The sequence below is a fragment of the Vicugna pacos genome, chromosome 6 (assembly GCF_048564905.1).
Source record: "Vicugna pacos chromosome 6, VicPac4, whole genome shotgun sequence".
NCBI classification, from domain to species: Eukaryota; Metazoa; Chordata; class Mammalia; order Artiodactyla; family Camelidae; genus Vicugna; species Vicugna pacos.
In genome coordinates, this window is record NC_132992.1 from 73,994,838 (window position 1) to 74,008,848 (window position 14,011).

The window sequence follows — 14,011 nt, forward strand, 5'->3', positions numbered from 1 at the left end:
AACACATGGGTTCTGGAATCAAACTGTGGGTGAGTCTCTACTGTGGGCACAAACTTTGGGCAAGTTACTTCCCCTCTCTGAGTCTCAGATTTGTCATGTACAAAACAGGAATAAAGTCACGCCCACTCCACAGATTGGTCGGGAATATTAAGGAGGAATTGTAGATAAACTACGTAGTCTAGGACTCTCAGAATTCTGTGTCTGGCCTGGACTTCTCACTTGGACTCACCTTTGTGCATCCAGCTGCTGAATCACCATCTCTCCCTGTTTATTTAATACTAATTCAACTCAGTTTTTCATGCTTTAGCATTCTTTGACTTTACCTCTTGCCCCAACCTGCTCTTCCCAGGCTTCCCCATTTTAGAATTGGGCACCTCCATCCTCTTAGTTGCTCACACCTAACATACTTAAACATGTTTTTGACTCCTTTTTTGCTCTCACATCTCATTTTCCATCTATCAACCAAGCCTGTAGCCTCTCCTTTAAAGACGGGATCTGGAACATGTCCAGACCACCTCTCACCTGCACTACTGCAGTCACTTCCCTACTGGACTCTTGCTTCCACTCTTGACTCTGTGCCTTTTTTTTTCTTTATGCAACAGGCTGGAATGAGTCTTTTAAATGAAAGTCTGATTATGTCATTGCACTCAAAACTCTCCAGTGGTTTCCGGTGCCACCCTGAGTGAGCCCCAGAGTCCTAAGAATGACCTGTGAGCCCCACTGGATTTGGTCCTAGCACCTTTCTGCCCTCCTCTCCTGCCACTCTCCCTCTCACTCATGCTGTTCCAGTCACACTTGTCTCCTTGCTGCTCCTTGGACTTGCTAAGCCCAGTCCAACCTCCAAATCTTTGTCTTGGCTGTTTCCCTTCCCCAGGTCTCTGCACACAGGAACCTCATTGGACAAGCCTTCCCCCTACCATTTCCAGAACAGCCCTTCCCTCCCCAGCACTCTCATCCCCCTTACCTTACTTAATTTGCATAGCGTCTAACACCATCTGACATGTTTCATATGTGCTTACTTTGCTTCTTGTCTGTCTGCCCGAATATGGCCGCCTCACCCCCAAGGACTGCCTGGGACTGTGTTTTGTTCACAAATGGCACCTCGCACAGGGTGAGCACTCAGTGAACACCTGCCAGATGAATGAGCCCCCTCCTTCCTGCTTCCACAGTTCAGGTGTCTTGTTACATTGAGCCACTTCTTGCCTAGTCCTTGAGGGTCAAATGAGAATGATTCATCATCCTTACTTCTCTCTCATGAACTACTTTTAGAGACATGGCCTAGGACTTTTTGAAATAGCTTTACATTTTTTCTCATTTTAAAAAGGAATACATGTGCCATGTATGTTTTGGGGAAAAAAAAAGAAAAACAAAATTTAATAGACAGAGAAAAGCATAAGGAAGAGCATGAGGTCACCTGGAATCCCACTGCCCAGGAAGAACCACTGCCACTGTCTAGTGCCCACCCCTCAGGCTTTCCTCCAACTCTAGGTTTTCTTTCTTGGGGAAAGGGATGAATTGGAAGGAACAGTCTATGAATGAAGGGTATTATTGAGGAAATGGGCAACAAAGTGACAGTGACAGTGACACCAACGGTGTTTCTGGTGGAAAGTGGTATGACTAGAAATTGGAGGAATTTGGCCTCCATCAGTGATTCTCTTTCATATATTAACAAATCAATTTGTTTCTAATCAGATAAGGGTCTCACACAGGGAAGAGGAAGAGACACCTTAGGAAAGGTACAAGGGAAATTCATTTCCGTTTATTTTGCTTATTTTTCAAAGCATCCAGTTGGGTGGAACTTTCTTTTAAGGCCATGAGAACTGTGTGTTTGGCTGCAAGCAAAGTCATAGCTGGTGGGGTGTGTGGGGCTGGGTCAGGAGGATGGGAACTGACAGCAGCTGAGGGACCACTTACCTGGTGCCAGGAGCTTTACATACAGTAGTTAACTCACTTAACTCTCATGGCAATCTTGTGCGGTAAGAGAATAGAGGCTTGAAGAGGTTGGGTGACTTCTCCAGGTGAGTGGTATATGATCTGAATCCAGGCGTCAGACACCAGAGCCTGTGTCTGTTACCATGGTGAAACATGCTCCCAGAGCAGTCAGAACGGATGCGCAGGTGGATCAGCATGCAAGTGCGTTTGATGGAGCTGAGGGAGGAGGCTGGGACTTTCTGGGGATCCGTCAGCCCACAGAGTTGCTTTGCAGTGTGGCCATTCGGGCCATGAAAGCCTGGTTGTGTGTCTTTGGGAGGCTGACTCCCAGACATGTCCAGTGATGGCATGATGGTATTAGAAGTTTGGGAGTGGTGCCTCCAATGTGAAATAAGGAGGAAAATCTTGAAATGGGCATGACAGGGAAACCAGACAGCCATCCACATCACTCTCCAGCTCAGGACCCTGCAGATAAATTTGAAATTCCAGAAATTTGGGGTGAGCAGTGGTATTAAGTCATCCCTTCTCCTCTTTGAGCTGTGTGCAAACTCTGATATCTGGTGAGGGGGACGGGGAGGCGGAGTTGGGTGGGAGGGCTGTCTTTGGCATTCATGAAGACCACACCAAGCCAGTGAACTGAGGTACAGACTCTTAATATTCCTGAGGGAGCAGTGCTGTGAGGCCCCAGCAGAGGGATCTGAGTTATCGCCCTGCTCTCTTCTGCTGCCTGAGCGTGGGGCAGGGGTGTGTGTGTGTGTGTGTGTGTGTCTGTGTGTGTGCGCGCGTGCAGGGTACATGTTGTTGGATGTTGTTACACTGCCTAAGGGCAGGAGACAGCTCCTGGGAATTAATGCTGCTCAGATATTAAACTGATACTTACACTCACGTCTTAGCCACAGAGTGAGGAGATGCCTGGGGTTTCTTTGTCACCCCTGAGTCTTGAGACCTAAGTGGGAAAGAGGATGAGAGGGATTCCTCACTCAGGCGGTGGTGCAGGGTTTGAGGTGGGCTATTTATTCATGCTTTAGCTGGGTAGGAAATGTTGAGCTCACCGTTACCCTGCAAAAATAGCCCATCTCTAAGTTTTCCCAGGGAAAAAGAAGTCCCCTTGGATTCCATTCATTCAGCAGATCTTTATTGAGCACCTGCTGGGTCCAGCACAGGGCTAGGGGCTGGAGATGGAGTGGGAGAGGTGGTATGGGTGACAGCTGGCAGAGCTGAGACATATTTTGGTGGTACCATTGGCCGGAGTTGATGATGAATTGGATACAGGGATGAGGGAGAGATGAGTGTGGAGAACGACTCCCAGGGCGTTGATGTGAGTAGCCATCAGAAGCTTGGCACCAGAACTCCTCTCCCAGGGAGGGTGGCACGGCTCCAGATTGCTAGGGCAGATTTCACATATTTCAAAAAAGGGAGGGGTAGGAGAGGCCCCGAGAGGTGTCAGCCACTGAGTCTGAACACATGCATTTTTCTCTTCCTTACAGATGTTGGCACTCACAGTACTTCTGGTTCCTCCTCAATCTGCCCAGTGCCTCTTACCTTCCAGATCCCCCACCTCTATATGGAAAAAGAATATGAGGAGGGGAAATTGCCCTCCTCATTTACCAGGCTAAGGGAAACTTCAGAAAGCTTCTTCAGCTTGGGACCCAGGAAGGCAAATAGGTCCGGGTCCAGTTCTGATGAAGTAGATCTCATTATCAGGGATGACTCCAGCTGATAATCTCTCAAACGGTTATGAAACTGTGGAATATTAGTACTAAAGTGAAACTCTGGAGCTTGTCTAATTTAACCCCCCATTCTCTGGATGCACAACTGAGGCTCAAAGAGGTTAAGGATAGCATGAAGTCACATAGCAGCTTGGTACGGCTAGACCCTGGGACACAAAATAGCTTAAGTAACAGTAAATCTGGGGAGAGGAGGCCTGAAAAACACCAAATACAGCAATCTGAGAGTCAAGGCAGTGCTGTTTGGGAAGTATGGGCTAGCCCAGGAGTCTTCTAGGGTGGGGTGTAGAGACCCCTGTCCTGTAAAAGAACTGGCTCTCTCTTTCACTAAGAAACTTGGGTGTCAAGTAAAAATGGGAGTGAAGAGCTCAAGGATACACCTGAAAGGGCTCAAAAGACAGAATTGAGGATCGTCCATCAGCCCATACCCTTGGGAAGTCCTCTCCCCAGGCACTGAGGCTGTAGATGTGTGGTGGCTTGAGGGCTGCCCCCTGTGTCCCTCCCTGCCCCACCCACCTGTCCTGCTAGACTTGATATTATATGCCTGTTTTCTGCTGCTGGCCCTCGGGCTAACCCTCCCCCTCTGCATCCGGAATTTGCTCCACGGGGATGGAGAGGAGACTGAGCAGGCTCCAGTCCACTGGAGATGATGCCAGCTGGGTTTGCAGTAGGGATGAGATGTCCATGTCAGCCCGTCCCCTCCAGGTGGTAATGGTTTTCTGGGTGAAATGGGCTGGGTGCTGTGGTCAGAAACCACAGATTAACCCTGTTGTGGCCTTGCTTTGGCATTTTGATAGGCAATGTGGTGTCTGAGTGTAGAGAAACACAGAGCTTTCTTTTCTTTGTCACTTAAAATGGAGGCTGACATCTGGCATGTCTCACATCTTGTCCCCCAGACTTGGGGGAGGGTCAGGGCTGTGAGTTCTCGCTGGGATCTACAGTTTAGTCTCAGCCCATTGAGAGAGAGCCCATGGGGGAGACAACCCTGACATCCACCTGCTCAGCCTCTGGACTTCTGATGTATTGCTTTCCTAAGGTCCAAGGCAACTGTGGCTCAGTTGCTCAGCGTGTAGATGCCCAGAATGTGTGGACAAGGTGTGGTTGATGCCACCTTTGCTCCCTGGTGGTCAGGTCTGGCCTGGGATACTCCGGCTCCTGCATGTGGCAGGAGGAGGAAGGACAGACACATCTATAGTGTTGGCCTAGGACCTCGGGCAGAGTAGGGGAGCCACCCCCGCTGGTGGGTTAAGAGGAGGACAGTGTGACATGTACCAGAATGAGCAGAAGGGCTCCAGGGATGGATGGCTAAGGCGAGGGACAGTAGTCCCAGAGCCAGGCACAACGCTCCAGTGTCCTGGGGCGGATATCTCAGTCCCCATCCTGGCTGATGCCAGAGTGGGCCTGCATTTCAGCCTCTAGCCCTCTCAGGGGCCCAGCCTGCAATCTACGCCCTGACTGCTGCTGACCCCTTGGCACTGATTTGAGCACCATTTGTCTTTGTGTCTGATCTGCAACGTATGCAGATGCAGAAGTGGCTCAATTGATGACCTGTCTTCTGGAACACTTAGGGGATCCTGGGAGGCTCAGTTGCTCTGAAGTTTCAGAGGTGTTAAGAAGCTCTTGGTGGAGATTTGCGTGAGGAGGTTAATTATGGCTGCTCCCTCTTTTTTTTCCCCCATCTGGTAACCTTGGCTCAATTTAAGTTTTAAATCTCAAGCTGAGATAATATTTAAGAACTGTAGTTCTTAAAAAACTAGTTCCCAGGAAAAGCAAGGAAAATTAACATGAAGGGGCCACTGTGAACCAGGCACACTGTGCTTGGCACTTTTATATGCATTATCCATTTGTCTCTTTACAGTGATCCTGGTTCACTGGTTCATTCATTCATTCATTCATTCCGTGTTTGTTGAGCACTTAATATGAGCAAGGTAGTGTTCTAGGCTCTGGTGATACAGCAGAGCATGGGGCAGATCAGATGCTCTGCTCTTACGGAGCAAGGATTCTAGTGAGAAGAGTGATAGACAATAAACACATGAAAATTAGACAAGCTGAGACAGCAGTGACAGCCAGGAAGGGAATAAAGTAAGATAAAGGGCAGGTGGGTGACTTGGAAGGGTTATGGAGAAAGCCGTCTTGGGACGACGACTTCTGAACTGGGACCTGAACGATGAGAGAGCCACGGAAATGCTGGGGAGGGGCTGCCCCACGGGGCTCAGCAAGTGCAGGTGTCCTGGATGGGCGGGAACTTGGCCAGGTGAGGAGAGATGGTTTTTTTCCTCTGTTTTCCAAACAAGGATACTGAATCCTAGAACCCAGTTGTTCATCATTGGTCAGCTACCTGGAGTAGATCTACTTGTTCTAAACACATGATCTTTTCACTGTAACCTGCTGCCATCGACAAACTGCTGCGCTGATTTGTAAAAAAGTTGTTTTCATGCATCATCTTATTCTGTCCTTGTAAACTATTGCCAGCTCTGTACAGATGAAGAAACTGAGACTCAAGTCTCAGTCAAATTCCTTATTCAAGGTCACAGCTGAAAATCGGAGAAGGTGGGATTCAAACTCAGGTACCTCTGACTGGCAGCTGTATTTAGTCACCACAACAGGGGAAGTTTGGGTGCCTGTGGGCCAGGGGAATTTTCTTCCACTTTTAGGGATGAGACAACTGCACACCAGGGAGTTTGATGTCTTCTCCATGCCCCCAGCCAGAAAGTGGAGGGCGGTGCTGATACTCAGCTCTCCCAACCCCTGAGTGGGTTCCTCCTGCTCTAACTACTACCTTTGTCCGTGTCTGGTGGCCAAGAGGGGCTGCTTGGCAGTGTCACCACCACCCAGGGGCCTACTTGCTACTATTTGGCACAAAGGATGCATTCCTAGTCTTAGGTGTGGGTCCTGTAAAAGGTAAATCAGCTGAAAATAGACGCTGAGCACTGTTCTGGGTTAGGAATTATGCTAAGTACCGTGGAGGAATATGAGGTGAGTTGTTTGGTTCATTTCGGCAATGGGAAATAATCACCCAAGAGTGCCAGGAACACTTGACCCCACCCCTCTTCTTGTTGTGCTAGGGAGAAAAGACCAATTAAACACTGTCCCTGCCCTAAAGGAATTCAAAGTCCAGGTGGGAAGACAGAACAATAAATACAACCGTACTATGTTGCAGTAGGACTCACTTACTCATTTACTAAGTCACTATGCGTTGAGTTTCTATGCAGGCCAGGTACCACAGCAGGTGCCGGGGGTACAGTGGTTAAAGGGCTGACAAGGACCCTTCCTCATGGGGCTTATTACATCTGGGTGGTGTAGAGGGAAAGTGAGCAAAGGAGTACTGAAACTCTGAGTACAAACTGGAATCAACCTGTGAAGGAGGGGTAGAGGGAGCTGTTCGCCCCAATGGGAGGTCCGTATTTGTTGTGTGCATTGGAGGAGGCTTCCCTATGGAGGAAATGCTTGGAACTGACGGATGAGTTGGAAGGTTCTGGTGGAGGCGGCCAGAGCTTATCAGAGGGGCACCAAGGAGGCCACCTAGGGAGTAGTGGTCAGGTGGTGACACTCCCCTGGTCTTGAAGGAGTCTGCTAAGGGATTCGGGACTGGAGCGTGTGGTATGGGCTGTGGGAGCTGTGGATCCTGTGCGCGTGCGAGCACACGCGCGCGCACACACACACACACACATAACACATTTTGGCATCACTCTGTGTGATCTCAGAAGACCTTTCTGCTCCACCCACAGGAAGCTGAAGAAGTGTGCAGTTTGCTTCTGTCTCGAATGTCTGTTCTCTAGCTCTTTCCTTTGAACTCTGCCCACGGCTCTGCGAATGCCAGTGCCAGGATATCAGTTATCCAGTGGGCCTCGCCCTTGCCCAGCCAGCCCGCTTGCTCAGTGGCACCTGTGCATAATCGATACGGGAGGTGGCCACTGCTTTTAGCTGGGGTGCTGGAGAAGTCCTTCCACTTTTGTGGAGCTCAGCCTTACTCTGGCATTTATCCTCCCGTCCTGCCCCTCCTCCTCACTTCCTCTGGCTCCCACCTAGCTCTGGAAGGCTGCATGGCTGGATTTTGCAGGTGGGCTGCAGCTCCTGTGACTGCCCCAAACCCTATGTCCAGCAGCTGGAGAGGTGCTTGGTTGTGCCTCAGCTCAACCTAGAGAGTTCCTCGGCTACCGGTGGGCCGGGCCTTTCAAGTGACTTTTCCTCTTCCTGTTCTTGGTACTTCCAGGGCCTCTGACCACTTCTGAAGTGTCCAAGGTGTGGTAGACAAGCTGGCAAGAGAGGGTGTGAGTTCTCCTATTTACCTCCTGGTTGGGTATCTACTAAGTGGGACAGTCTTCCTTCCCCCTCTCCTGGTGAGAAGAGCTGACACGCCCCTCCCTGGGGTACCCACGACCTGGCATTATCCCTCTCAGACATTACTGGGGTCATTTCCTTCCCCTTGCCTCCTCCTCTCCTGCCCAGGTCAGGGAGGAAAGAGGATGGCTTCTAAAACACCTTCAAAATTGAGAGATGTGGTTGTCTCATCTGACACAGTCCCCCTCTATCTCATCCTATTGTCCATCTGAAAATAACTTCTAAGTTCTGACTGTATAGTTAAAGAAACATGACTCATCTTACAGCTCTTCCAACCTAGAGCAAGGGACATCTGAAAATGGTTTCAGTTGAGGAATGAATATGACTGAGATTCAATCTGGCCCCTTTTTGAAAGCCCTGGGACCAGACTCTACTCTTTACACTTATCCTGTGGCTGCTGTTCTGCTGGTTACAAACTTCAGGTCTTGACATAGCTCTGGGTGGGGAAGTGCTCTGCTGGGCTGGTTTCTGCCTGACAGGCGAATTTGGTTTTCTTCTTTTGTTCCCCTCCCTGCTCAGCCACACCCTCTTCTGAGCAAAGCTACCTTTGACCATCATCTCTGCTGAGTGGACAGCAGCCCTGCTTTGTATCCAGTGACCCTGCCCACCCTTACCCATAGCCATGGCTTTTTGTGCCAGGGGCTGCCAGTCACATCCTGGCCTACGGTCTACAGCTTAAGAAAGATGAAGCAGGCTGAGGGTTCTGCTTCCTCAGGAGTTTGGAGATAGGACACTGAACTGGTAGTGGGGGTTCCTGAGCTCAAAAATCATGATTTAGCCCTAACTGAGGTTAGGAGATAGTGACCAGCAGAGAGGGAAGATGGAACATAAATGCCAAAAGCAAAGCACTGGGGCCATGAAGGAAAGGAAGAGGGGAAGGAGAGTGTAGCTCCTCCTTTGCTGATGGCTTTGTGGTCCCAGACAGCCCTGCTCCTCATATCTTCCCAACAAACGCTTATCCTAACCATACTTGGAGGGAGCCTTTGTTTCTTGCAAGTCTAAGTTTTATTAAACAGTCCAAGTCCTCTGTGAGTTGTCCAGCACTTAGGTGAGGGCAACAGAACAGACTTTCCTCAGTTGAATGGCTGGGAGTAGGGTTTAGAGTTGTTTTCACATCAGGTAGTCTCTAGTCAAACTTCAGATGACAGCTCATTTCTTGTAGTTTTGGGGAAATTCCTGGGAGATTCTTTAACTTGGTTTATAGCTGGCAGGGCCAGATGATGGGCAAGTCTTGGTCAAATGGTGACAGAGGAAAAAATCTTTGGCTGACCCATGGCTGTGGGATGGGGTTCCTGGCTCCAAGGAAAGTTCTAGTGACACCAGCAGTGGGAAGAGCATTGAGGTCAGCAGAAGCTTTTGTCAGAGCCTGTGCTGTGGCTTAAAATGGACCTGGATGAGAGGCCAAGAGGAACTACCTAGAACACTGCAAAAGAGGCCTCATGTAAGAGGAGCAAGTGCAGCAACCGGAAGCCAGATCCTGGCCAGAGCAGCTGGAGGTTGGAGGAGGAGCGACTGGTGCCTGGGGGACCAGACAGGTGTCCAGCCATTGGGTCTGCAGGGGCCTGGTTGAATCTGAGGACTCCCAGTGGCCTTTGAAATGTGGCGGTTGAAGCCAGATGTCCTGCCTTCTGCTTTTCCTTAATCGTAACTGTGGTAAGAACAGCTAAACATTTCATAGGCTTAAAAAAAAATTCCTTAAACAGAGCTGTAATGTAGGTATCATTATTTTCCAGTTTTACAGATGAGGAAATGGGGGTGTAGAAAACTTACTGACTTTCCTAAGGCCACATGGCTAGCTTGAGCTGAACGGACAGACCATGGATTCTGGCCTCTGGCCACACAGCCATGCTCTTAAGCCTACTCTGCTACTTTACTGGTTAATATGCACCCTGGAACCTCAGGTGGGGTTCCATTTCCTTGCTTTGGCTGTGTTCCACTGAGCAACCCAGTGTCTCAGGAGGTTTGCCAAGCCCTGGAGGCTGGAAGACACCTGTTGATGTGAGCAGCTGCTTTGCCCTTTCTGAAGTGGAGGCAACCTGACCTGCTCTGAGTCAGAGAGGGACTCAATACATTATGTAGGAGTGGCTGTCCCCTGGAGTGATGTCATAGACTTTTGTACCTGTAGCAGGAGAGTGCCAGTTGCTTCTGGAAATGAAACAAAGCCCTGCAACTTGGAGATGGGTGGAGGAGACCAAGTGTGTGTGCTGACTTGAAGGTCCCCTACCCACTCTGGATTGTGATAACCCCTAGGGTTCAACAGTCCCTGACAAAGCTGGTACAATGGAGGCATCTCAGCAGTTGTGGCTGAAAACCTCCCGCTGGTTCATCTGCTCTGTCTGGATTGGGGGGAACTTGTACAGCACAACGGCAGGCGATCTTGGGAAGGAGGCCAGCCTGAATCTTCAGCCATCTGTTAATGGGGCAATAGATTATGTTGTAGCACGAGCAAGTCACCAAATTGGGCAGAACCATCAGATAAAGTTGTAGCCGTGGGAGGAGACTGAGCAAGTGTGTATTAGCTGTGGATGTGCAGCTTGGGGGATGGAGTGGGGCCTGTTAAAATGTTAATGTCAGTCTTAACAGTGACACTCAAGTACATGGTTCTCAAAGTGATCCCACCGTCACCTGGGAACTAATGTGAAATACACATTCTCAGGTCCTGTCCTGGATTTCCTGAGTCTGAAACTCTGGGATTGGGGCCCAGCAAGCTGCATTTTAAAACACCTTCCAGGCAATGGTGATGCATGCTAATGGTTGAGAACCACATCTGTAAACTAGGGTGAGTAAACTGTGGGATCCTAGACAGAGCCTGAAGCTCTCAGGCTGAGAAAACCTTGAACTTGCTGGTTTCATGTTGTCTAATGAAAAATATACTTAATAAATCCTCTTTGGAGTAGTTCTCCAATGATTCAGGCAGAGTTCCCCATGGTCCAGCTACTGTGGAGCTTCCACCAGCTACCACCCTTGTCACACAAAAATCCTTCAGTGGGCTTGAGCGGGAGAAGATCTATGGTTGATAATGGGTGTTTCCTTAAGGTGGTCCGGTACAGTTGAATGAGAACCTGCACTGGGGTTCTGGCCCTACCTGGCGTTAGTCTCATGGGCTGTGGCATGCCTCTTTCTGGCTCTTGGACTCAGGCTCTTCATCTGTGAAGTGAGGATAGATTTGGAACTCTCTAAGGTCCTTTGCGGTGACAGTCCACAGTTCTCAGAGATGTCCCAGGAAAAGGCCATGGTTACGTCACGCTGGAAACAGAAGTGTTGATGCTGTCATATTTTAAGCATTAATATTGGAAGCGACAGCCTGCTGACCATCTGGAAGAATCTCCCAGGGTTGCCAAAGGCCCTGGACCCTGATTTGAGAACTGCATTTTAGGACAGGTGCCTCATTAATAGAAATGACTTCCCGAGAATGTAGTCAAATAGCCTCTCTGACTTAGTACCACGCTACATTCTCTACACTGTCAAGTCTTTTGAGCAGAGAGGTCAGTCTACACAAAAGAGTCAGTCCTCCAGCCCCAGGCTTCCTTCCATCTGACCCCTCTGGGGCTTGCAGATCTGATGGCTTCTGCTGGGTGACTTGAACAGATATGTGTGCCGAGCCCTGGAGCTCAAGCTTTTCTTTGCGAGGAAGGCAGTGGGAACACCCAGCTTGCAAGCGTCTGTCCTGCCTTGGCTGAAGACACTGTTCAGGCATGGGGGTGGTGGTGAAGGAGTGAGAAGCCGGGGGTGGGAGCAGGGGGAGCCTGCCTCGAGGACGGCTTGTACTCCCATAGCTTTCACGGGACTTTGGCGTCAGAGGGAGAGAACACGTACAAATCTGCTGCAATTGACCTTTTAAGCCAAACCAGCTTGTATGTTTGCTACATGAAGGGGCTTCTGACAAGTCGGGCTGGAGGCAGAAGGTGGTGGAGAAAGGAGAAATATCGCTGCCTTGGGAAGGGAGATTATGGGCTGGTGAGAGATGGAGCAGCAGGCAGAGCCAGAGAGGCGGTGACGTTGTCAGGCACTCCGACACGCTGCTCTTCCATCTTCTCAGAGGAGGTGCATCTGAAGTGTGGCTCCAGGGCTGCAAGAGCAAAGTGCGACTGAGCACGCACCACTGAAACCTCTCTCTGAGGGAGGTCACCGGGGCAGAAATGGGTTACAGTGACCAGGGCCACTTAAAGTCCATTTCAGGCTTGGGCCTTGACCAGGGGAAGGATAGGCGATTGATTCAGATACAGCTCTGAGTGGAAGCAGTGGGGTTGGGAGAAACGCCCACAGCCCTCCACACCCCTCCCCCCCCACACACCTTTTAGCCCTTCTGGACTGTTTTCTCCACCATTACCTTGGGAAGTGTGCTGCTGCTGCGGGTGAGCCTCGTCACAGCTTCTAGGATCTGGGAGCAGAGTGCCATCCCGGGTGAAGCAGGACGGGAAACAAAAGGATGTGTGATTTGAGACTTGCGTGACTCCATTTCCCTGCCTGAAAATGCAGGGGACACCTGTTCTTGTCTACAGCCAGAAAGGATTTGACAGAACTTTTAAAATTAAAAAAATTATGAAATGAAGGAAATTTAAACCAGCCTCTGTGAAAGGACTTTGTGGATTCCCTGTCGTTTAAAGATGTTGCAGCATTATGGTTTCTGTTTCTAGGGATGGCAAGAGTAAAATGATGTGACATTTGTCAAGTGCTTGGGCTAATTGTAGCCAGAATGTGCCACTGGGGGGCTCCCCTGGGAGGTCACCTGTCATGGCTGAAAGGTGGGGAGACTAGGGTAGAGGGTGAAGAGGAGGTTCAACTAGATAACCTTAAAGTCCCTCCTAACTCTTAACTCTAGGATTCTTGGGAAAGATAAATGACAGTGATGGACCTTCTTGTTCCATGTGTGTTGATCAAGTGGGTTAAATAGATCCTTTATATCAAGCCCAGTCCCCTACTAACACCCAGAGAGGGAAGACTTGGATGCTGGGATGGGAAGCATGCCTTTTTCAGGGACAAAAGCAAGAGAGGGGAATGGAACCAATTTCCAAGTACCATGTGTGTTATTTAATTTAATCATTACAATAATCCAATGGGCTAGATGGGATTGCTCTTCTCCATGTTCCAGAAGAGGGCATGGAGGTGCAGAAACAGCCAAACACTCGCATATAGTTGCACATCCAGCAAGTGGAGACATCCGATACACAGCCGTGGTCTGCGCGATGACCTCCCGCTCTACCTCCCTGGGTGGGTTGGGGGCTTGTTGTCCCTTTGAAGATATTTGTGAAGAAGCTGTGGGCATGCTAAGCTTCCTGCCTGAGTCCCTGTACCTTTCTTTTTACACGTGAGATGTTTCCTGTCATATCTGTGTCCCGAGAGAGAGGGCTTTCTGAGAAGTGCTGAAACGGCTTTCTGGAGTGGCACTTGCCCTGGGGGGCTTGGAGTTATGAGCTACTGGGCAGGTGTGAGGCACCAGCCAGGTGAGCTGTGGGAGGCTCTGTTTCTGAGAGAGGCCTCTCCTCTCTGCTTCAGCCTCGCCCTGCGAGAAGTGAGGCGTCCTGGGGCCTGGGGAGAATTAATTGCTCACTGCTGGCGTCTTGGACCTGGATAAAGTGTTCTCCCCATGCTACTGTTTCGGGGCTAGACGTCAACGACTTGTAGCCCAGCATTTGGCTGCAGCTCCCAAGTCTGATTGTCTCTTTGATCCCAGTCTTGCTCAGTGGCTTGGCTCAGTGTCAGAACTGGGTGGAAATGTCACAGGGTCACTTTCTAGTTGTTGTTTTTCTTCTTTTCCCTCTTGGCTACAGTCAAAGGCAGAGAGGTTGAGAAAGGAGATGTGGTGACTTGGACTGACCGCCTCAGAGTTTGGAAACCAAGTTAATTTTGTTTTCCTTTTTCACTAATTTGATGATTTTAAAATTACACACAGTATTTTATGTAGTACTAATAGTACACAATTAGTACTGAAAACTTTAAAAACTCAGAAAAGCACAGAGGCCAAAGCAAAAAAAAAAAAAAAACAAAACCAAAACAAAACTATTTTCCCA

The 14,011-nt window shown here is 49.5% G+C and overlaps 1 protein-coding gene and 1 long non-coding RNA gene across 11 annotated transcripts in view; one reads left to right on the forward strand and one right to left on the reverse strand.

Moving 5' to 3' along the window:
- NRXN3 (neurexin 3) overlaps positions 1–14,011 on the forward strand; it is a 1,622,069-nt gene that overhangs the window by 145,789 nt on the left and 1,462,269 nt on the right. The gene's annotated exons all lie outside the window — the stretch shown is intronic.
- On the reverse strand, positions 11,822–12,401 carry LOC140697155 (uncharacterized). Its single transcript, XR_012073994.1, has 2 exons — positions 12,331–12,401; positions 11,822–12,069 (listed from the first exon to the last, which is right to left on the reverse strand). It is a non-coding gene; the product is annotated as an uncharacterized lncRNA (long non-coding RNA).